Source organism: Nicotiana tomentosiformis, chromosome 2, assembly GCF_000390325.3.
Source record: "Nicotiana tomentosiformis chromosome 2, ASM39032v3, whole genome shotgun sequence".
NCBI lineage: Eukaryota > Viridiplantae > Streptophyta > Magnoliopsida > Solanales > Solanaceae > Nicotiana > Nicotiana tomentosiformis.
Genome location: NC_090813.1, coordinates 141,860,450 through 141,886,019, shown reverse-complemented (window position 1 = coordinate 141,886,019; position 25,570 = coordinate 141,860,450). Strand labels below are relative to the sequence as shown.

Genomic DNA, 25,570 nt, shown 5'->3' with positions numbered 1-25,570 from the left:
GGATGGTTGCGTTCGCGAAGGGTAAGCCCCCCGCTACTTCGCGTTCGCGACCCAGTCCCCGCGTTCGCGAAGAAAAAGTTCTGCCCCAGCCCACTTTCCCCTACACGATCACGAGAATGGCTTCGCAATCGCGAAGCACATAGCATCAGACACCAGCAAATAGCTGAAACCAGTAACTCTAAGTCTAAAAATGATTTGTAGCTTATCCGAAACTCACCCGAACCCTTCGGTCTCCAAACCAAACATGCACACAAGTATAATAACATTATACGAACTCGTTCGCACGATCAAAATCGAGTGTTTGAATACTTTCAAACAAACTCTGTTTTGCACAAAATATTATAGACAAGTTTTAAATAGTAAAATGGACCAATACCATGTCGCAAAACTAAAATCTGAACCCGGTAGCCATAAAGTCAACCTACGGTAATCTTTGAACCTTCAGTTACTAGCTTTCGATAAATCAAGTCAAATCAAGTTAGACACTTCCGAATTTAATTCCGGGTACATGCACAAGTTCAAATCACGATACGTACCCACCGAGATCGTCAAAATACTGATCAGGGGTCATTTATACAAAATGTTAATCGTAGTCAAGTCAAGTTATTTTTAAAGCCAAAAATCATATTTTCTTCAAATTTTCACATAAAATCTTTTCGAAAAAAGACACGGACTGTGCACACAAATTGAGAAATACTAAATGGAGCTAATAGAGGTATCGGAATAAAAAAAATAAGGTCTAAAATTCAAAACGACATATCGGGTCATCACAGTCAAGGATTGAATCGGAGAAATAGATATTGCATAAGGATGATGGTAAAATATGGGGCATACTAGCAACAAACACAGTTCTTTAATGGGTTGTTAAAGTCTGCTTGGGACTGCCATTTACTGCAATAGTTAGGATATCATTCAAATAACTTGCAGAGTGATTTGTGGGTAGATCATGCACTGCGTCAGCCCTTGTTGAAAGGGGCATAAAACATACGCAAATTTGATGAAATATTTTGAGAAGTGTAGAAAGCAAGCATCATGGCATACATATGTTGAATAGTATAGTAATCGTCATATTTTTTGTGTTCGAACCAATTTGCATCAAGGAATGAAATTAACCTCCACATAATGTTTGAGCTAACACGAATAACAAATGGACAACTTACCACATGCCACGTCCACATGCATAGAAGTATTTCGATTGTGCTGGATTTCCTGTCACGAGGTATGTAGGTACAGAATGTAATATCGAAGCTTATGCAAGAACCTATAGTGGTTATATTCAACTACTAAGTGATAACACTTATTGGCCACCGGAACCATATGCGATGGCCTGTATAAAAGTATTTTTGCATCAAATTAAAGTGCAAAAAAGAAATCGAATTTACAACCAGATGGATGTATCAAAATTTGACGAGCGCAAAACACACACTTAAATATGTTCGCTAGTCGAATATAGTATAATATAATATCGTATCCACGGAGATTGGAGTTAAACAGTATTTTCGTAGTTTGTAGCTTGGTTGCTATCCAAGATGATCAACAGTTAAGAGTTATGTGATTAAACACTAAAATTAACTATGAATCTAGAGCTAATTGACTATGACAATCGCAACAAAAGTAAGTGAGGAAGATATCAATGGGAAAAAATAGGGGTTGATTGGATAGGTGCAAAATAATTGTTCGGGATTTAACTCTAGTTAATCCACTTCTAATGTTCAAGTGAGTCTCTCGAATTCACTCAATTAATAGTTTAAGCATTTAGTAGAAACTCCTCGCTCGATTAAGTCTCAACCTCACAATATGAACCAGTTTAAGCTCGGTGAAGATATGCAAGAATTCGTAGTGGGTTGGTCTTTAGGAGAACCTCTCTCGATTATCCTCCTAACTAGGTTTAATCAAAAATTCAACTAGCCTCTTTCGATTACTAAGAAGAATTAATAAATTCAACCAACAAGATAATACAAAGATATCACAAGTTATGCCTCTCTCGATTACATGAACGTGTGAATATAGATGCAACTATATAAAACATCCAAAATGATTCAATACATAAAAACTAGAGTTAATATCCATAAACAAATATCAATACACCAAATTCATCAATCCCTAAAGAGAACTACTCCATAGATATGGAGTAATTCATCACAATATAAAGAAAAACATAAAACGATCCAAACTCTTGTCTTGAGTGAGGATTGAATGATAAATACCTTATGCTTTCACTTCTCCACCTTCTCTCTAGCCTCCTTAGGGTCTTAGATGTGTCAAAAAGTCCATAAAATAATATTTTTACATGTATTTATACTAAGTAGGGTCGGTCCCAGACGAAAATACATTTTCCTGTGCGAACAGGGATAATAACTCTGTAAAAATTACACAGGAACACCGCATGGGGCGACACGCCACGCGGGGCGGTTGTGGGAAACTTCAGAGAGCTTGTCCTGATAGGCTTCAGGAAAATTAGGCAGTCGCGGCGCGCCACGCGCCGTCCCATGCTCCACGGTTGTGGGACTTTCTCTAAGTACAGGTTTGTCTTGCATTTTAGCTATCCCGGCGTTGTTCTCGACCCCTAAACGCTATCCCGGCTTATTCCCTTGGGCTTTTACTCATACTTCAAAGCTCTAAATTATCACGACCCAAACCGATGGGCCGCGATGGGCACCTGTCACCTTACTCAGTCGAGTACTAACATAACGTATTTTTTCGAATCATACTATCATAGAAAAATGAGACGGAAAGGCTGCCGTGAGACAACTAGAATAAAACATGTAATACCAACTTATACCTAAGACATACGGCCTATAAGACCAAAATGATCACTCGTACACTGAGCATAGGCCGATAAGGCCATACAATCTTTTATATACATGACATATGTCTACAAGCCTCTAAGTATACATAATTTTCATAAAGGTCAGGATAGAGCCCCTCCATACCAATCAATACATATCTTAATCATACTGACCAAATAGCAACTTCGGAGCAAATGAAGCGCACCAACACCTTCCGCTAAGCTGATAGCCTACATGGAGGACTCTCGACCTGTCTATCGGGACCTGCGGGCAAAAAACACAACGTCCCTAGGCAAAAGGGACGTCAGGACAAATAATGTACCGAGTATGTAAGGAATAAAAATCAGCAAATAATAGACATGAGAGAAACATGGAGTAAAAGACTCGACATGTAAGTCTGCATAGCTCTGTGAATCATTTAATACTTATAATGTCATGCATATGCGTATAATGTCATACCATACATAGTTATATGCGTTCATAACATAATCAAGTCTCTGAGGGCATCCCATCATATCATCTCGGCCACTGTGGGCAAATCATCAACGTATACTAGATGATCAGGTGGTGGTGCGTATATAATGCCGTAACCTTTTTTCATATCCCATATACATATAATATACATATATATGCGTATATAGCGCCATCTGGTCATGGGTCAATGTACATGTATAAATGAATGCAATGCATGAGAAGTACGTCAATAAAATCTCTCGGAACGTCATAAGACCATTATGCCTCTGATTAATATCATGAAATAAACTTTATCAACTTATGTATTTTTTGAGACCCGTGAACAGATGATAGAATAATAAGACACATAGAGAATCAACAATATAGACACCCCTAGTATTTCTATGAATAGAGTTATTTATGAAAGTTGCGTATTTTGCTCGTTTCATTTATATCATTTGGATCATGCCAAAAAAAAAGAAGGGATATCCTTAACATACCTGAATCGATTCTCTTGTCAATACTTCTAACACACGCCAATTGTGACGAAACACGTAAGGGCGAGATCAAATAGGGAACGATCCGTATGATATTCTTGAGAAAGATTGTATCGTGCTCTCTTAGAATTACAAATCTCGTTGCTATTACGCAGTATAACTTCGTATAAAATTTTGTTGAAGCAAAATCACGTTGCTAATCTATCTCACTTTGTGAATTTGATCATAATCTTATGTATGACTTTTGTTGAAACTTCATCCGTATGTTTGTTGTAATTTCACAAAGTCATAAGCCCTTTTCATTTTGTGAATTTAAAGAGCCTTTCACGTTTGAAGCCATTAGTAAAGCAAAGAAAGTAGAGGACCAAAGTCTCTTAAGACTTTGCTGATTCTCCATTATTTTATAGAGACACCAAGTGAATTAGAGGAGTCTTAAGTCTTTGGGTGTAGGCCCACCTTATGTATGACTTGGCTAACAAATTTCGTTAATGTGACACCTTGCTACATGGAGTAAGAGTCACTTATTTGGGCTAGTGTGCTGCCACGTTGGGGGGAGGATTTTGTCTTATCCAAAATTATTCACTCATTTCCTTAATTAACTTGTTAAACCCCTATTAATCCAATAATTAACTAATTACCCACATAATTAAGAATTATCTCAAATTACTTAAAATACTACTCACTTTTAGCATACTTTATACATCTTACTATCATGGTCATGTGGTACCTTGTATGGAACTAGTCCATAAATACCAGGTATTATGGCCCGGATCGTATTATATCCCAAATTGACAACCTTCAACGAAACTCATTTTCTTTGATTCGTTTACCCTTTCTCCTTCACGAATTTACTTATCACTTGTTTGAAATAGTATAATACTTATAATCTCCAAATAATTTTGTCCTTGAACTGATGTCAATTATCTTACGACAAATTCAACGTACAATACTATAGGGTGTAAAATCGTCGTAATAAAATACTGCAGAGCGTAACATCATTGTAATATAATACTGCGGAGCGTAACATCGACGTAATACTGCAGGGCGTAACATTATTCCCCCCCTTTAGAACATTCGTCCTCGAATGTTGACTGATGCACTTACCATTTTCATCACCTATGTCTTCCGAATACTTTAGTATTCTCTCCTTGCCATCTAGGCAACTGTTCTGTGAATAAATCCATAGGCCAAGGCATTCCCCCCTCTATCCCTCTTTCTCATACCACGACTTCTGGTCAGAATCCTTCCAATTTCGTAATTGTTTTTACCTTCTATCATGCAACCTGTACCTCTTTTTCCTTGTATGGGCACCTATGCGACTCTCCCGTCCAGCATTTTTCTCCAGTTTTTAGCCAATCTCTAGGCCTCACTTTGTAAATATATACAGAGCTTGACAAGATGTCCCTCTGGACATCTATAGCTATACTGAAATTCTTTGCTCGGTACTTTTTTGAACTTACGAATATTATTATATCTTATCTCATAGATCCGTATGACTTTACTGCATCTAGGTAGGTCATAATATACCCTAACTCTTACTTCGATTTATCATTACTGAGGTCTGCTACCAAACTCCAGGTTACTCTCGTTGTTTATTCTATATGCATAAATCTAAGTCCTTTAATGCTTCTTCATTAATGTTCCTCTTAAGAATGATGGTCTAATCGCATCTCATATTTTGTAACTTTTATCCATCCATTGTTGATTCACTTTAATACCGATAACTTGACCTTTTTTGTAACATTGCCGCTAAGGCTCAGGTCTTATCGGGGAACATCTTAAGTGATTTTCCTGTCCCACCTGGGGGTGATACCATACTTCCATAACCATATTTCATAGCATTCCAACGTGATTCATCTTATGGGTGGGGATATTCTAATCCCATGCCGTCCATGAAATCAAATCATTACTCAATCGAAGGCCCAAACGTCATCCTTTGTCTATCACAGTTACACCCTTATTCTACTACCAATGTCTTCCTAAAACCTGGTCGCTCTACCATACTTTAGCTTGCGATCTACACATATCTATTTATACTATTCGCAACCTTCCTTCTACTTGCTTGCATCATAGATTTTCTTATGTCATTCTGGAACATCAAGCGAGACATCACATTATCTCTAACTCTTTTTTACTCTCTTAATTAGACTTCTCGAGGCTTAGAAACCATAGGCTAGAAAACATGCCAATGACGGCGTTGCTAACATTCCTGGATACTGAATCCCCACGCTTCTAGCCTTTTATCTGAAGTATAGATTATACACAACCTTCTGCATGTGAGTATCTCGTACGTTGCTCACCTTTACCTTACATTAAAATCTCGCATCACATCTTCTAGCTCTTTCATGACCTACCTTCCACATAGGTATAATTCACATCCACAACTTGAAGCTCTATTATAATACTTGCACCTCTGGTGCATACACAATCTGGTGGGAGCTTCATACTGACTTCTTATGAGGCTGGTACTCTTCTAACTAGCTTTCTCGTAGAGCTGTTATAGAATATGGTTGTTGTACTATCTCTCTTGTGCCTCTGATATTAAGAGTAATTCTGCAATGTTCTCAATTATGATTTCTACAATTTTCTGGTCATTCTGCCACTTGTCGCATGAATACTTGGCTTATCTTAGTGCCCACACATATTGGAATTCCATACAACCCATATGATCTTGAATATCAACTTTTAATTTTTTTTTATTCTACCCGTTCATTAGCCGCTATAGGTGTCACTTTCTTATGGAGTGCATGCAATGTTGTTATGAGACTATTTTTACATGACCATTTATTCTTCGAGTTACTATGCTTAGAGTGAAACCTTCTTCCTTATTTCCTCAGCTAGTCTTCCACTGAAGTACTTAGGGAGGACCCTCTAACTCTTGTAAAGCTGCGAGCTTATCAAATCGCATATTTAACGGAATTTTTGATGTCCTTCCTCGCCTATAATTATCTGTAGTTACTTACCTCCACACTCATGTGCTCGTACGGTTGCTTCTGAACTGAAGTTTTTACTGTCTTCCCAGTGGCATTCTATTTTATTTACCTTTAACTACCCCAACTCCTATCTGAATATATCTCAAGGATAACGATGTCATATCTGCGAGACTGAATTCCCCATGTTGGGGTTCACTATGTTCATCTTGCACAATCTGTTAATTTGTTTGTATCCTCTTGTCTAGCCATAACTAGGCTCTTTATGGATCAACTACTAACTACTCGTTGGCCCATTCTCATATCAATATTCCGCGTAATCTTTCTTGGGTTATTTCTTTTGTCTTGACTTACGTCTCGCACAGGCTCCATCTCTATCAATAACATCTCGGGCAGGAACCCTTACTTTCTCTCCTTGACGCCGTGTTTGCATAATGTTCTAGAATCATAGCATATATGTAGGATTTGTATAAGTGCAATCTCATTCCTTTCTAATTTTTATCTCATTCTTCCTTTACTATTTGATAGTTACTAGAACCACTTAATTCTGACTTAATGCCACATCACTCCATATTTCCCCCTTTAGGGGAGTACTAAGATTTAGTGCTACGATGATCTACGTATAGATGTTTTACCTCTTCATCTTTGGTGTCTTTTCACATCATCGATGATCCTTACTCGCCTCGCAGTAATCCTTCCGTAACAAGGATAACAAATTTCCTTACTCGCGAGGGTGACACTTAGTATAATTGTCACATACAGTCCCTTAAGCTTAACTTTGCTCACATTGCTTATTTTTAGGAAAGCGTCTTGCTGAATGGCCATTCTCTGAATTTCTCATGAATCCCCTTCTATTGTCCATTCTATTAACGCCGGAAAAAAATCTGAAATTCTCATGATGTCGACCATTATCAAATCACTCAGTCCCTAATTCATGTTTAGTTTATCTTAATCACCATCCCATACTGATTTCTATTATTTTGGGGTTTAACTTTTCCTTCTGGTAGTCGCGTTGGTGTTACGAACTTACTTCACGAAATGAGAATATGACTTTATGGCCTATACTCTTTTGTTGTCTCAAGGCCTGTCACCTCTTGTCTTTTCCTTGACTTGACTATAGAATTTATAATACTGTTATATTTTTTTTGATCTAACGTTGTTATCCATGTATCACATCTTACTCATAATGCTTCATTAACTCTCTTCTTATTTCCCCGCTAATATTTCTGTCTATTACTTTATTCTAAAAACTTCAACAAGACATTTTTTTGCTTTTAACTCCCCTTGCCCTATCCACTGGCTCTTCGGGTTACCTAACATTCTCTCTCTACTAGGGACGGGAGCCACACTAAGATAATATTTATCCCTTCAAGGTTTCTAGTGCCTATCTTTGTAGTACTCATATCTAGCTGTACTATTTTAGAGTGCACCATCTGGGTGTCTCACAAGGAGATCTATTAGCACATTTGCAATATCCTTCGGAAATGTCAGCTAATGCTAACAATCCATCCACCATTTTGGGTTACCCTAATCCCAGCTAGATCCTGATATCCCGCCTTCTCTTATACTACTTCTGTTAGCCCCCATAGGGCATAAATGAGACGGGTGTGGCCAATTGTACATACCTCTATTATTGTTGAAGGTAACTCAAAAGGCTTATATTCCTCTGCCTGAATTGTAAATATTGATAGTTTTCATTAGCTGGGTACCTCGTACCCTTTTTTCACCTTGCTTCTTTTACTTGTTGAAATTTGTATCTATCTTCTGAATCTCTCATTGCCTTTCACCATAGGGGTGGATAGATATTCTTGCCTTAAGGCTCCTTATCAAGAAGCTTACATGTCTTAGTACACACATGGCCTACTAAAAACTTCACATTTATCCATCATAAGAATGATGCAAAATCGAGTTCCTCTGAATCAACTCCTCCACAGCCACATTCAATCTCTTACCGATCGTCTTTCTAGATATAGGCATCGTCATATTATTAATAAGATAGAATTTAGGAAATTGAGTTCTTACAATTGAGCTCTACCACACAATCTAGAGTAAAAAGGAAGAGTGACAGTCCTAAATGCCCTGTAGCCTCCTGTTTATAAGTGTGGTGAACAACACACCCATAAACAAGACTCTACTAGACACGACTTGTAGACTCCCTAGGACAGAACTGCTCTGATACTACTTTTATCACGACCCAAACTGATTGGCCGTGACGGGTACCCGTTACCTTACTCAGTCGAGTACCAACATAACGTATCTCTTCGTATCATACTATCATAGGAAAATGAGATGGAAAGGCTGCCGTGAGATAACTAGAATAAAACATGTAATACCAACTTATACCTAAGACATACGGCCTATAAGACCGAAATCATCACTCGTACACTGAACATAGGCCGATAAGGCCATACAATCTTTCATATACATAACATCTTTTTACAAGCCTCTAAAAATACATAATTGTCATAAAGGATGGGATAGAGCCCCGCCATACCAATCAATACATATCTTAATCATATTGACCAAATAGCAACTCCAGAGTAAATAGAGCATACCAACACCTTCCACTGAGCTGATAGCCTACTTGGAGCACTCTTGACCTATCTATCGGGACCTGCGGGCATGAAATGCAGCGTCCCCAGGCAAAAGGGATGTCAGTACAAATAATTGACCGAGTATGTATGGAATAAAAATCAGCAAATAATAGACATGAGAGAAACATGGAGTAAAAGACTCGACATGTAAGTCTGCATAGCTCTGTGAATCATTTAATACTTATAATGTCATGCATATGCGTATAATGTCATACCATGCATAGTGATATGCGTTCATAACATCATCAAGCCTCTGAGTGCATTCCATCATATCATCTCGGCCACTGTGGGCAAATCATCAACATATAATAGCTTATCAGGTGGTGGTATGTATATAACGCCGTAACCTTTTTCCATATCATATATACATATAATGTATATATATATATGCGTGTATAACGCCATCTGGTCATGGGTAAATGTACATGTATAAATGAACGCAATGCAGGACAAGTACATCAATAAAATCTCTCGGAATGTCATTAGACCATTATGCCTCTGATTAATATCATGAAATAAACTTTATCAACTTACGTATTTTCTGAGACCCATGAACAGATGATAGAATAATAAGACACATGGGGAATCAACAATATAGACACCCCTAGTATTTCTATGAATAGAGTCATTTATGAAAGTTGCGTATTTTGCTCGTTTCATTTGTATCATTTGGATCATGCCAAAAGGAAAGAAGGGATAGCCTTAACATACCTGAACCGATTCTCTTGTCAATCCTTCTAACACACGCCAATTGCGACGAAACACGTAATAGCGAGATCGAAATAGGGATCGATACGTATGATATTCTTGAGAAAGATTGTACCGTGCTCCCTTAGAATTACAAATCCCGTTGCTATTATGCAGTATAACTTCGTATGAAATTTTGTTGAAGCAAAATCACATTGCTAATCTATCTCACTTTGTGAATTGGATCATAATCTTGTGTATGACTTTTGTTGAAGCTTCATCTGCATGTTTGTTGTAATTTCTCAAAGTCATAAGCCCTTTTTATTTTGTGAATTTAGAGAGCCTTTCACGTTTGAAGCCATTAGAAAACCAAAGAAAGTAGAGGACCAAAGTCTCTTAAGACTTTGGTGAAACTCTCTCCATTATTTTGTAGAGACACCAAGTGAATTAGAGGAGTATTAAGTCTTTGGGTGTAGGCCCCACCTTATGTATGACTTGGCCAACAAATTTCTTAAATGTGACACCTTGCTACATGGAGTAAGAGTCACTTATTTGGGCTAGTGTGATGCCACGTTGGGGGGGGGGGAGGGGTGGCTTATCTAAAATTATCCACTCATTTCCTTAATTAACTTGTTAAACCCTCACTAATCCAATAATTAATCAATTATCCACATAATTAAGAATTATCTCAAATTACTTAAAATACTACTCACTTTTAGCACACTTTATACATCTTACTATCATGATCATGTGGTACCTTGTATGGCACTAGTCCATAAATACCGGGTATTATGGCTCGGATCGTATTATATCCCAAATTGACAACCTTCAACGAAACTCATTTTCTATGATTCGTTTACCCTTTCACCTTCATGAATTTACTTATCACTTGTTTGAAATAGCATAATACTTATAATCTCCAAATAATCTTCTCCTTGAACTGATGTCAATTATCTTACGACAAATTCAACGTACAATACTATAGTGTGTAACATCGTCGTAATAAAATACTGCGGAGCGTAACTTCATTGTAATATAATACTGCGGAGCATAACATTGACGTAATACTGCGGGGTATAACACAAATCACTCGAATTCGTTCCATAACATCTACATAGCTCGAAATCACTCATGCAACACATAAAACACATAATTAATGCAAAACACTAGTGATTAAAGCTGAAACTCAATTAATGTGCAGTAAATTGGAGTGTAATAACCGACTAAAATACGAGATTATAGCCTACCATCAACACCCCACATTTAAACCATTGCTCATCCTCGAGCAATCAAACCACATTTTATATAAACACAACCTTATTTAGCAACTCCCCTAACTCACTACACCAAGAATATTTAAAATAGACTAAGCACAGTAGCGTAACAATCTCGCCTCAAGATTTGACTCAAAAGTACCACGCATTATTCATAACTCACTCACTTACTCAACATATAGGTCAAGCATTTCCTTTCCTTCATGAATTTAGTGCTCTCATACAATAATAGAGAGTAGTTCCTTACACAATCAAATTTAAGAACAATTAGGAACTTCAAATAGAAAGAATTCATTCACTCTCAGAAACAACATTCATATGCCACAAAAGATGCACCATAGGCTTTCCTGTAGTGTACTACTCTACTAATTGAGTTCATTCAGTCAAGGATCAAGTAGGACTTTAACTAGTTGTAATGTAGGCTGCGGGACAGGTAGGATACATTTAGATATAAGAGTGACTACACCTCCCTAAGCACTTTAATACATATAATTTAACATTCAAAATCCCACACTTATGTCAAACCCTCCACCTTAACATCATTATACATTAACTCCCACTTCTTTAAGCACAATTACAGCAAGATTTACCACTTATCAAAGAATATTTTGCACAACAATACTATTATTTATTTTCTCTTTCTTATTCAATTCAAGTGGCTCTTACTTTTTCAAAAAGTTGCACCTTTCTCCTTATTTCATTTGTTCCACTCAAAAGCCAAACCAACCACCCCACACTTTAACTTTTACAAAGTTCATAACAAATTCAAGTGCTCAAGTGAGGCACAAGGTTTAAATAGATGGTCAATTCAAACAAATGGGTAGGGCTTGCAATGTGGTTGCCAAAGAAATAGAATTACAATCACAACGGGATTAACTAAGATACACAACAATTAGGTGGGTAATAACATATAATTGTCTCAACAAAGAAATGCCTATATCACTTCCAAGACTGAATAAAACTACTATTTTGCTTTGCAAATATACGGGGCAAGTTCTAAACATCAAATGTAATGCACAGAATAACACAAACATCACATACACATGGCACATAACTCACGTGGGATCGGGCTATCAAGACACTCTAGTCAAAGCAGTTAAGCAAAGTTAAGATCATACAAATTAAGATACTTATACAAGAGTCAAAAACTGAGCCTAAGCGTCACAACTAAAGCACTCCTTATTCTCAAGGCATAACCAAGTCAAGAGATATTGCATTTAACTCAAAATATAGTACAAGGTTTCCTACACCTAACAAAAATAAAAACTAACTATGCTCGGTTCAAACAAAACCCTTGGAAAAGAACCGGGACACGAAGAAAAACCAAGGGAGGATTATTACACTACCTAATAAACTAAAATCATTTTATCTTTTTCTTTCGACTTTAATCACTCAAGAAACCCGTCGAATGATATCCATCGTCGGGAAAAATAGAAAACCATTAAATTTTTATGGTTTTTATCATTTTTCTATCTCTTACTACTAAAACAACAAAACTAAATTACTAACATAGATACATACAACATATAATTTTCCCCACCCCACACTTTAAGTTGTCGCATGTCCCCATGACACACAATTAAAAAAAATAAGGTAAAGGAAACTTCCCTGGCCTGAGTCGAAGTCGGGCTCCATTCCACGCGCCCGAACCAATGCACACATCCATGCGAACAGCTTCTTCTCAGCCCTCTTGGGGTACACCTCACACTTATCTTTTCCACTTGTTGTAGCCTTTTCTTTCGAACCCTTGTCCTTTCACTCAACACTTGCAACCGGCTTCTCCTTTATCACCCCCGTCTCTACATTTATCTCGAATGTCATAGTCTCTTCACCCACTCTAAGCATGAGTTTTCTATCATGTATATCTAAAATTGCTCTATCTGTTGCTAAGAATGGTCTTCCCAAGATTAGGGGTATCTCCTTGTTCTCCTCCATCTTCACCACTATAAAGTCTACTGGAAAAATGAACTTATCTACCCGAACTAAGACATCTTCTACTATCCCCTCGGGTATTATTGTTGTTTGGTCTGCCAGCTACAAAGATATTGGTGCAGACCTTATCTCTCCAAGCACATTTTCCAGTTTCTTGTAAATAGACAAAGGCATTAAATTAATTGAGGCACCATAATCACACAAAGACTTTTGTGGGAGTTTGTTTTGCAAGATTGTGATGCAATGATGTATGAGCTTGACTACTGATGTCTCTTCTATATTTCTCTTCTTTGTGAGGATCTACTTCAAGAATTTAGCATAAGCTGGCATTTGGGAGAGCACCTCTGTGAATGGAAAATTTAAATTAACTTATTTCAGCATATCCAGAAATCTCTCAAATTGCTTGTCCACCTTCTCTATATAAAGCTTTTGGGGAAAAGGTAAAGCAGGCATATGCGCGCTCTCATTAGATTCCTCCCTTCTTCAAGTTTCCTCTTTCTTCTTTTTCTCTATTCCCTTCTTGCCTTTCTTCTTCTTATCAACTTCAATTTTCAGCTGCTCCCTACTATCTTTTTCAAGTACCACCTCTTTTTGGATAGGGGTGGGCTCTTTCACTACTTGTCCACTTCTCAGAGTTACAGCATTTACCGCTTCCCTAGGGTTTCTTTCAGTATCAGCTGCATAGTACATGGGATTCTCACATATAAGACTATAGTAATTTGTCCCACTTGCTTCTCCAAGTTTCGCAGCCCTGAGCCAAGTTCTTTGATAGCTGCACTATGAGAATCTAACATCTCATATGTCTTGACAATGAAGGACTTCATCAGATCTTCTAGCCCAGGCTGATTGGATTGTTGATGTTGAAACTGCTGCCTTTGCTGATTTTGGAAGCCTGGAGCTCCTTATCCCTGAAATCTGGAGTTGTTTTGTTGCCATGCATTTGCAGTACTCCTGGGTGAACTCCATGAAACACTGGGGTGCTTCTGACCCATTGCATTGAAGTTATAATTTCCCACAACATTTACTTGCCCAGTTGAGGCTTGACACTCATGAGTTGGGTGTCCTCTTCCACATATATCACAAGCTGCGTGATTCACATTTTGTATAGAAGCTAAGGTCAGCTTCCTTATCTCTTTTTCCATGGCATCAAGAGGTGTGTTAGCATCAACCTGGTGAACACTATTCGCCCCTCTTCTTTCATCACTTTCAGAGGGCCACTGATTTGCATCTTCAGATAATTCATCGAGAATAGTGACTATCTCCTCTGGTGTTTTTTTCATCAAAGGACCTCCAGCTGCATTACTCAATGTTCTACGTAAGGCCGGTGTCAAACCATCCTAAAAATCCTGGAGTTGCATTCAGAGTTCAATTCCACTATGTTGACACTTTCGAACTAATTCCTTGAACCTCTCCCATGCTTCAAACACAATTTCAGTCTCTTTCTGGCATAAGTTATGGATTTCTCTTCTAAGCTTGCCCGTTTTAGCTGAGGAGAAATATTTATCAAGAAATTTTCTGGTCATCTCCTCCCATGTTCTAATTGATCCCTAGGGCAAGCTTCTAAGTCACTGCTTTGCATCATCTTTGAGTGCGAAGGGGAATGCCCTTAAATATACTGCATCTTGTGAAACACCATTGTATTGGAAGGTGTTCATAATCTCCTCAAAGTCCATTAGATGTGTATTTGGATCTTTGTTTGTCTTCCCTCTGAATATACAATAATTCTGAAGAGTTTGGAGCAACCCTTGCTTCAATCCGCAGTTGTTCGCAGCCACTGGAGGTGGTCTGACACTTTATAAGCTTCGGTTGTAGACCGTTCTAGCATTATCGCCAAGTGGTCTCCCAGCACCTAAAGGTTGATTCTGAACAATTTTTCGATCCCTCTCCTCTTCATAGACAAGTTGTGCATTTCAAAAAGCATCTTCCTCCGCATCTCATGCGGTTTTTTCTCGTTGTTGGGCTGCCTCTCTTGCAGCCAAATCAACATTATCATCATCTCCATCCATAATTTCTTTGGTTGATGATTACCCAACCTTCTCTATATTCTCGGGGAGATTTATTTCCTTCCACAACTATCGCAATTGTTTCTTGATATCTAGTTCGTACGGTAGCAATTTGTTACACCACATATTTTCGTACGTGAAAGTACACCATAAATAAATTGATATAAGCTCGGAAATAAGATGTCACATCCTGCATTTTCGTACGTTAAAGTTTCGTCGTAAGCTAATCGACGTAAGTTCGGGAATGAGATTATTTGGAGATTATAAGCACTATGCTACTTCAAACAAGTGATGAGTAAATTCGTGAAGGTGAGAGGGTAAGCAAATCAAAGAAAATAAATTTTCATCGAAGTTTGATATTTTGAGATAAAATACGGTCATACAAGGTACCACATGACCATAATAGAAAGGTGTGTGTGTTAAAAGTGGGTAGTATTTTAAGTAATTTGAAATAATTCCTAATTATGTGGATAATATGATAATTATTGAATAATGAGAAAATTAACAAGTTAATTAATAATGAGTGGATGATTATAAAGTCTTTGGACAAAGACTAAGGCATTAACATGGCAGCCACATACATGAGCCATTAAGTGACTCTTGAACAACTTTGCAAGGTGGCAATCTTTAAAGAAATGATTGAAAGATGACTTCTCAAATTCAAGATTTGCATTACTCACAAAGATATGGAATTCACAAAAAAAGCCATAAAGACTCTAACGTTATTGCTTCAGTAGGTATCTTGCAAGGTTGTGATCAAATTCACAAAGTGATCATACAGAATTTGCTACAAAAATTCATACGAGATTTCATAAGGTAATAGCAACGGAATTTTGTGATTCTAAGGGAGTACGGTGCAATCTTCTCAAGAATATCATACGGATATTTTCCTACAGCGATCTTGCCGTCACGAATTTTGTCACAATTGTCGTATGCTAGAAGGGCTGTCTAGAGAACCGGCTCAGGTATGTTAAGGATAAGCCCTCCCTTCATGTTGGCATGATCTTGTAATTACATATATTTGATAACGAGGCATAAAGAGAAGTTCATACTCCCGAATTTAAATACATTATCCTAGTCCCATAAATTAAAGTATTCTCCTTATCGGGACTTCATATTTAATTGAGTATTATCTTCTTCCAATCAAGAGAGCAAAGAGCTTATATTTACAATATTAAAGTATTTTCATTACCATCGAGCTATAATCGATGGGCAGGCCCCTATTGGGCAACCTCTGATTAGATGGTAAGTTATATACCAAGCCTACTGTGGTCGAGCGCCTATGAGCGATCCCACTACAGCAGAGCAGTTATATATATACCGAGCCTTATAAAGCCGGACAACTATTTTACTTACTATATTGAGAGAGTTGAGTCTGTATCAGTAGGTAAGCATATCTTCACATTATCTTTGACTCCCAGTTACTTTCAGTTATTATATTATCAGTTCAACTTCAGCTTTCAGTATATTACCTTACATACTCGGTATATTATTTCATACTGACGTCCCTTTTCTAGGGGCGCTGCATTTCATGCATGCAGGTTCACACAGACAGACAGGTAGACCTCCTCATTAGGTGTTTCTCGAGTTCAGCTTGATCGGTAAGCTCCATGCCCTTCGGAGTTGCCGGGTCTAGAGCTTTATGTACATCTTGTATATATATGTATATATGCTATGAGTAGGTCGGGCCCCTATTCTGATCATAGTACATCCATCAGTAGAGGCTTGTAGACATATCCTGTCAGTTAGTACAGTATGTTGGGCTTGTAAGCCGTTAATGTATATTTTGTTGGTTTTCCAGTCGTAGTAGTTATGGTGACCTTGTCAGCCTAGCTTTATATTGATGTTTAGTCAGCATTCGCAATTGTCCTTCAATATGGCCCATGGCCAAAGTATGACATTGTCACGACCCAAAATCTAACCATGGTCGTGATGGCGCCTATCGTGTTACAAGGCAAGCCTATTTTCCAAAATATTTCTACTAAACCGATCATAAGAATTTAATAAAACATTTCCAACATTTGAATTTCTCATAAACTAAATCAACTCTAAATATAATATAGAAAATACGGAAATGAGCCCCAAACATCGGGGTGTCACTAAGTCATGAGCGTCTAAATCTATGAACTAAGAAATGAAACTGTCTAACTATCAATACAATCCAAAAGAAGAAATGATAAAAGGAGTAACAAGGTCCTGCGGACGCTAGCAGCTACCTTGCAATCTCCACAGATACCCGGCATGAACTCAACGATCGACGCGCTCTAACTCACCTGAATCTACACATAAAGTGCAGGGTGTAGCATGAGTACAACCACCTCAGCAAGTAACAGAAATAACTAAGGAACTGAGCAATAGCGACGAGCTAAGTAAAACAGTCCAATTATTTATTTTCACAATTTAAAAATAAGCAGAAATAAATAGGTAAATTCCATAACTCTGTAAATTCCACAAAGAAGTTTAAAAGAAAAATGTAGCAACAACACAAATAAATACAACCTCACAGCAGTGTCACTCCATCACTCATCACTCGCACTCAGCAGTCAATACTCAAAACACTCAACACTCTGCGCTCACTGGGGGTGTGTACAGACTCCGGAGGGGCTCCCAAAGCCCAAGCGCTAAGCACGGACAACTCACGTGCCATCATATCAATACCTAGATCCGCACGGTCAACTCACGTGCTACGCGGACAACTCATGCACTATGGTATCAATACCTGGACCCGCACGGTCAACTCACGTGCTACGCGGACAACTCACGCGCTATGGTATTAATATCCTCACAACCATGCCCTCGGCCTCACGCAATCAATATCAATACCTGGATCCGCACGGTCAACTCACGTGCTACGCGGACAACTCACGCGCTATGGTATCAATACCTGGATCCGCACGGTCAACTCACGTGCTACGCGGACAACTCACGCACTATGGTATTAATATCCTCACAACCAGGCCCTCGGCGTCACTCAATCATGTACCTCACTAGCCTCACCATCATCAATAATAAGGGAACACAGCCCGCATCGAGTATCACCGTATATTAGCAAATAACAGAGACTGAGGTAAATAGGTACAATGATTTCTATGACTGAGTACAAATAATGTGAGCATGAATAAATCCTAAGCATGATCTCTATCATGAAGGCAAACAAGTTCAACAACAATTAAACACATAACCACATATAATAGTCATTAGGCCTCATGGGACGGACCAAGTCTCAATCCCTCACGGTGCACATCCACACGCCCGTCACCTAGCGTGGGTATCACTTCCAAACAATCACGTGATGTCAAATCTTCGGGTTTATACCCTCAAAGCCAGAGTTAAAACTATTACTTACCTCAATAAGATGAACCCAACGTTGAGCAAGCTAATCAATACTCAGGAAATTTCCACTCCGTGCGTATCCACCTCTGAATGCCCTCTTGTCTCCTCAATTCAATGCTAACGATCCGAAACTGAAATTCACCCCTTAATGATAATACAACGATCTACTATACTAAGAAAATTCAATCTACAATATCAACATCCATTGGGACCAATTTAGTAACAAATCCCATAGGTTCATTGTATTCATAAATTTCATCGCCAAGATTACCATTCACCTTCTCTCTTATTTTTCTCAAAAGTACTATTCATGCCATGAACTAGAGTTTTATAATCCAATTCTTCAACAATTAACACTTTTAACAAATGCTTCAAATACTTCTAACTACTCATAACAAACGAGTTTGAAGCATTGGAATTACCTCTAGTAGATCAATCTTAAAAAATCACAACTTTGGTGATTTTTGTGTTCTTGAGGATTTGATGATGAAATCTTGTATTTGGATGTAAAAATGATGTTAGAACTCATGAATATTGAGTGATAATCAACCCAAAACATCATTAAAAACTTACCTTGGTTGATTGGACTTGACTTGAGCTCAAAATCGCCCCTTCACTTCAAGAACCCTAACCCCCAAATACACAAAATACCCTCTTTACCCGACCTTGTATTTATAGGCCCAGATTTTTGGGTTTCGGATGCGGCCCTAGATGCTTCGCATCCCCACTTCACTCCTCTTTGAAGGTCGGATGCGGACCTGGACGCTATGGTAGCACTTCACTGCCAGCTTCTCTTTCGGACGCGGCCTCGGATGCTTCGCATCCGCAGGCTCCTCCGCCAGCCTTTGGTAATTTGGTCATAACTTCTTGTAGGAATGTCCAAATGACAAACGGTTTGAAGCGTTAGAAACTATACCCAGATACCTTTAATTTGATAGGTCATACACCACATAACTCCTTATATATATATATATATATATGCTCGTCCAAAGTTTGGTCTTGTGCGTACTCATTTGCAACTTTAGTCTATTATGGAATTCTCAACTTGACTTGCACTGAGGGCTCTCCCTAGACCCCACATCACTTATAATATGACTCGTACACTTATTATCATATCTAATTGATATCCATTCCATGAATAGACCTCGTCTTCACACAAAATAATATAATTAGTGCACATTGACTTTCTTAATAGCGCTTAAGTACTTCAAAATTTTTCGGGATGTTACAGACATTATATGTTTAGAGTCTCTTAGTCGCAAGTTGGTACGCAAGGATCGGTGAGGCACCGGGTGCCGGTCTCGCCCCCCTCCCCCCCTGTGTTCGGGGCGTGATGAAAGTTGTATCAGAGCAGTTCTGTCCTAGGGAGTCTACAAGCCGTGTCTAGTAGAGTCTTGTTTATAGGTCTGTCACTCTTTCTTCTTACTCTAGATCGTGTGGTAGAGCTCAGTTATAAGAACTTAATTTCCTAAACTCTATCTTATTCATACTATGAGGATGCCTACATCCAGAATGACAATTGGTAAGAGATTGAATGTGGCTATATAAGAGTTGAGTCAGAGGAACTCAATATTTCATAATGCTTATGATGAGTAAATGTAAGGTCTTCAGTAGATCATGTGTGTACTCAAATGTGTAAGCTTCTTGATAAGGATCCCTAAGGCAAGAATGCGTATCCACTCTTATGGTAAAAAGGAATAAGAGAATCGAAAGGTAGACACAAGTTTCAGCAAGTAAAAGAAGCAAGGTGAAGAAGGGTACGAGGTACCCAGTTAATAAAGATTAACAGTATTTACAATTCAAGCAGATAAATATAAGCATTTTGAGTTACCTTCAACAGTAACAGAGGTATGTATAATTGGCCACACCCATCTCAGTTATGCCGTATGGGAGCTAACAGAAGTAGTATAAGAGAAGGACGGATATCATGATCCGGCTGGGGTTAGAGTAACCTAGAATGGTGAATGGATTGTTTGTGTTAATTGATATTTTCGAAGGATATTGCAAATGTGCTAATAGATCTCCTTGTGAGACACCCAGATGGTGCATTCTAAAATAGTACAGCTAGATATGAGTACTACAAAGATAGGCACTGGAAGCCTTGAAGGGATAAATATTACCTTAGTATGGCTCTCGTCCCTAGTAGGGAGAGAATGTTAGGAAATTACTTTAGTATGGCTCTTGTCCCTAGTAGGGAGAGAATGTTAGGAAATTCGAAGAACTAGTGGATGGAGCAAGGGGAGCTAAAAGCAAAAGAATGTCTTGTTGAAGTTTTCAAAACAAAGTGATAGAAATAAATGTTAGTAGGAAAAAAAAAAAGAGTTAATGAAGCATTATGAGTTAGAGGTGATACACAGATGACAACGGATGATTAAAAAAATGAATGACAGTATTACAGAGTCTATAGTCAGGTGAAGGAAAAGACGAGAGGTGACAGGCCTTGAGACAACAAAAGAGTATAGGCCATAAAGTCATATCCTCATTTCGAGAAATAAGTTCGTGACTCCAACGTGATTACCAAAAGGAAAAAAATTAGACCCCAGAGTAATAAGAAATCAGCATGGATTGATGAACAAGATAAACTAAACATGAACTAGGGACTGAGTAATAGTCGGCAACATGAGAATTTCAGAGATTGCGTCCCGGCGATAATAGAATGGACGACAGAAGAATACCCTTTAAAGGTCATTCAGGAAGACGCTTCCCTAAAGCAATAAAGGTAAGTAAAGTTAAGCTTAAGGGACTATATGTGCCAGTTATACTAAGTGTCACCCTCATGAGTGAGGAATTTCGTTATCCTTGGTATAGAAGGATTACTGCGAAGCGAGTAAGGATCATCGATGATGTGAAAAGATGCCAAAGATGAGAAGGTAAAACATCTATATGTAGATCATCGTAGCACTAAATCTTAGTGCTCCCCTAAAGGGGGAAATATGGAGTTATGTGGCATTAAGTTGGAATTAAGTAATCCTAGTAACTATGGAATGGTAAAGGAAGAGTGCGACAAAAATGAAAAGGGGATGAGATTGCACTTATTCAAATCCTACAGATGTGCTACGATTCCAGACTATTATACAATCACGACGTCAAGGAGAGGAAGTAAGGGTTCCTGCCCGAGTTGTTATTAATAAATAAGGAGCCTGTGCGAGAGGTAAGTTAAGACAAAGGAAATAACACAAGAAAGATTACGCGGAATATTGATATGAGAATGGGCCAACGAGTAGTTAGTAGTTAATTCAGGAAGAGCCTAGTTATGGATAGACAAGAGGATACAGACAAATCAATAGATTGTGCAAGATAAACATAGTGAACCCTAACATGGGGAATTCAGTCTCGCAGATATAACATCGTGAACCTTGAGAAATATTCAGATAGGAGTTGGGGTAGATAAAGATATTGTATGAGTGTTATGGATAATTATAGGCGGGGAAGAACATCAAAAATTCCGTCAAGTATACGTACAAGAGTCAGAGGATTCTCCCTAAGTACTACAATGAAAGACTAGCTGAGGAAATAAGGAAGAAGGCTTCAACCTAAGCACAGTGACCTAAAGGGGAAATGGTCGTATAACAACAGTCTCACTACAAACTTTTATGCACTCAAAAAAAAGTGGCACCTACCATGGCTAATGAGCAGGGAATAAAACCAAAAGTAATATTCGAGACCATATGAGTTGCACAAAAATTTCGGCATGCGTGAGAACTCAAATAAGGTAAGTATGTACCCAACAAGGGGGCAAAAAGACCAGGAAAAACAATTGCTTACATTTGAAGAAAGCTGAGATGGAACGAAAGGAATTATTCGATTAATGATCAGTCGTAGAAGACTCCGGTATAAGTTAAAAGAAGGAATTGGGTCTAGGTCATAGACAAAGGATTGAATCATTAGAAGATTGTATCATGGTTTTCCATAGCATCCATGAAAGGCTAATGTAATACCATGAGTCACAGATCGGAAGATAGCTTACGCCTACATAAAGACTAATTAGAAGGAAGAGGAAACTAAAGAGTTATATCAATAAAGTAAATCGGGAGTCTGACTATTGGACCTAGAAAATTATAGAAATCGTGATTGGGGACACTGCAGAATCACTCTTAATATCAGAGGTACAAGAGAGATAGTACAACAACCATATTCTATAACGGCTCTACTTCAAACAAGTGATGAGTAAATTCGTGAAGGTGAAAGGGTAAGCAAATCAAAGAAAATGAATTTTCATCGAAATTTGACATTTTGAGATAAAATACGGTCATACAAGGTACCACATGACCATAATATAAAGGTGTGCAAAGTGTGTTAAAAGTGGGTAGTATTTAAAGTAATTTAAAATAATTCCTAATTATGTAGATAATATGGTAATTATTGAATAATGGGGGAATTAACAAGTTAATTAATAATGAGTGGATGATTAATTAAAGTCTTTGGACAAAGACTAAGGCATTAACGTGGCAGCCACATACATGAGCCATTAAGTGACTCTTGAACAACTTTGCAAGATGGCAATCTTTAAAGAAATGATTGAAAGATGACTTCTCAAATTCAAGATTTGCATTACTCACAAAGATATGGAATTCACAAAAAAAGCCATAAAGACTCTAACGTTATTGATTTAGTAGGTATCTTGCAAGGTTGTGATCAAATTCACAAAGTGATCATACAGAATTTGCTACAAAAATTCATACGAGATTTCATAAGGTAATAGCAACGGGATTTTGCGATTCTAAGGGAGTACGGTGCAATCTTCTCAAGAATATCATACGGATATTTTCCTACTCCGATCTTGCCGTCACGAATTTTGTCACAATTGTCGTGTGCTAGAAGGGTTGTCCAGAGAACCGGCTGAGGTATGTTAAGGCTAAGCCCTTCCTTCATGTTGGCATGATCTCGTAATTACATATGTTTGATAACGAGGCATAAAAAGAAGTTCATACTCCCGAATTTATATGCATTATCCTAGTATCATAAATTATAGTATTCTTCTTATCGGGACTTCATATTTAATTGAGTATTATCTTCTTCCAGTCAAGATAGCAGAGAGCCTATATATACAGTATTATAATATTTTCATTATCATCGAGTTATAATCGATAGACAGGCCCCTATTTCGCAAGCTCTGATCAGATGGTAAGTTATATATCGAACCTAGTGTGGTCGAGCGCCTATGAGCGAGCCCAGCATGGCCGAGATACAGAGCCTAGTATGGCCGAGCGCCTATGAGCGAGCCTACTACGACAGAGCAGCTATATATATACCGAGCCTTATAAAGTCGGATAACTATTTTACTTACTATATTGAGAGAGTTGAGTGAGTACACTTAAATACTACAGCAGAGCAGCTATATATATACCACACCAAAATTTGAAGAGCGCCAAACATACACTTAAATATGCTCGCTAGTCGAATATAGTATAATACAATATCGTATCCACAGGGATTGGAGTTAAACAATATTTTCATAGTTTATAGCTTGGTTGCTATGCAAGATAATCACCAGTTGAGAATTATATGATTAAACACTAAAATTAACTAAGAATCTAGAGCTAATTGACTATGACAATCGCAATAAAAGTAAGCAAGGAAGATATCAATGGGAGAAAATAGGGGTTGATTGGATAGGTGCAAGATAATTGTCCGGGATTTAACTCTAGTTAATTCACTTCTAATGTTCAAGTGAGTCTCTCGAATTCACTCAATTATTAGTTCAAACGTTTAGTAGAAACTCCTCGCTCGATTAAGTCTCAACCTCACAATATGAACCAGCTTAAGCTCGGTGAAGATATGCAAGAATTTGTAGTGGGTTGGTCCTTAGGGGAACCTCTCTCGATTATCCTCCTAAGTAGGTTTAATCAACAATTCACCTAGTCTTTTTCGATTACTAAGAAGAATTAATGAATTCAACCAACAAGATAATGCAAAGTTATCACAAGTTATGCCTCTCTCGATTACATGAACGTGTGAATATAGATGCAACTATATAAAACATCCAAAATGATTCAATACATAAAAACTAGAGTTAATATCTATAACCAAATATCAATACACCGAGTCCATCAATCCCTAAAGAGAACTACTCCATAGATATGGAGTAATTCATCACAAATATAAAGATAAACATAAAATGATCCAAACTCTTGTCTTGAGTGAGGATTTAATGATGAATCTCTTGTGCTTTCGCTTATCCACCTTCTCTCTAGACTCCTTAGGTCTTAGATATGTCAAAAAATCCATAAAATAACGTTTTTACATGTATTTATACTAAGTAGGGTCGGGCCCAGACGAAAATACCTTTTCCTGTGCGAACTGGGATAATAACTCTGTTAAAATTACACAGGCGCGCCGCATGGGGCGACGCTCCACACAGGACGATTGTGGGAAACTTCAGAGATCTTGTTCTGACAGGCTTCAGGAAAATTGGGCAGCCGCGGCACGCCACGCGCCGCGGCTGTGGGACTTTCTCTGAGTATGGATTTTTCTTGCTTTTAAGCTATCCCGACGTGGTTCTCGACCCCCCGAACGCGATCCCGGCTTATTTCCTTGGGCTTTTACTCAGACTTCAGAGCTCCAAATCACTCGAATTCATTCTATAACATCTACATAGCTCGGAATCACTCATACAAGGCATAAAACACACAATTAGTGCAAAACACTAGCGATTAAAGCTCAAACTCAATTAAAGTATAGTAAACTGGAGTGTAATAAGCGACTAATATACGAGATTATAGTATATCATCAATAGCACATACAACCAAAAATCTGGACTTTATGCACATACAGAAAACGATCGATGTAAATGCCACCTAATAGGAGAGATGGCAATTTAAGTTGTGAGACAGTTCTATAATGGAGGCATTTCTGAGGCATACTTTTAGTGTGTTGTAAGTCATTTGGTGTATTTCTGTGTTTGTAAACTGTATAATAATATTTAGTGTGTGAGTTTTTATATTAAGGTGTTTGTATTTCAAATTATTTATTAAAAACTATAGTTTATTTTGTTGTAAAAACCACAAATATACAAGATTAAATTTAGCGCAATAAGAGGTTCACACCTATTTTTCATCTTACTCGTTGTCAGGCACTA

At 37.9% G+C, this 25,570-nt stretch overlaps 1 non-coding gene across 1 annotated transcript; it reads left to right on the top strand.

Annotated features, from left to right (window-relative positions):
* The first annotated feature begins 14,524 nt into the window (after nucleotides 1-14,524).
* On the top strand, nucleotides 14,525-14,631 carry LOC117276142 (small nucleolar RNA R71). The gene has a single exon (XR_004506368.1). It is a non-coding gene; the product is annotated as a small nucleolar RNA R71 (small nucleolar RNA).
* The last annotated feature ends 10,939 nt before the right edge of the window (nucleotides 14,632-25,570 follow it).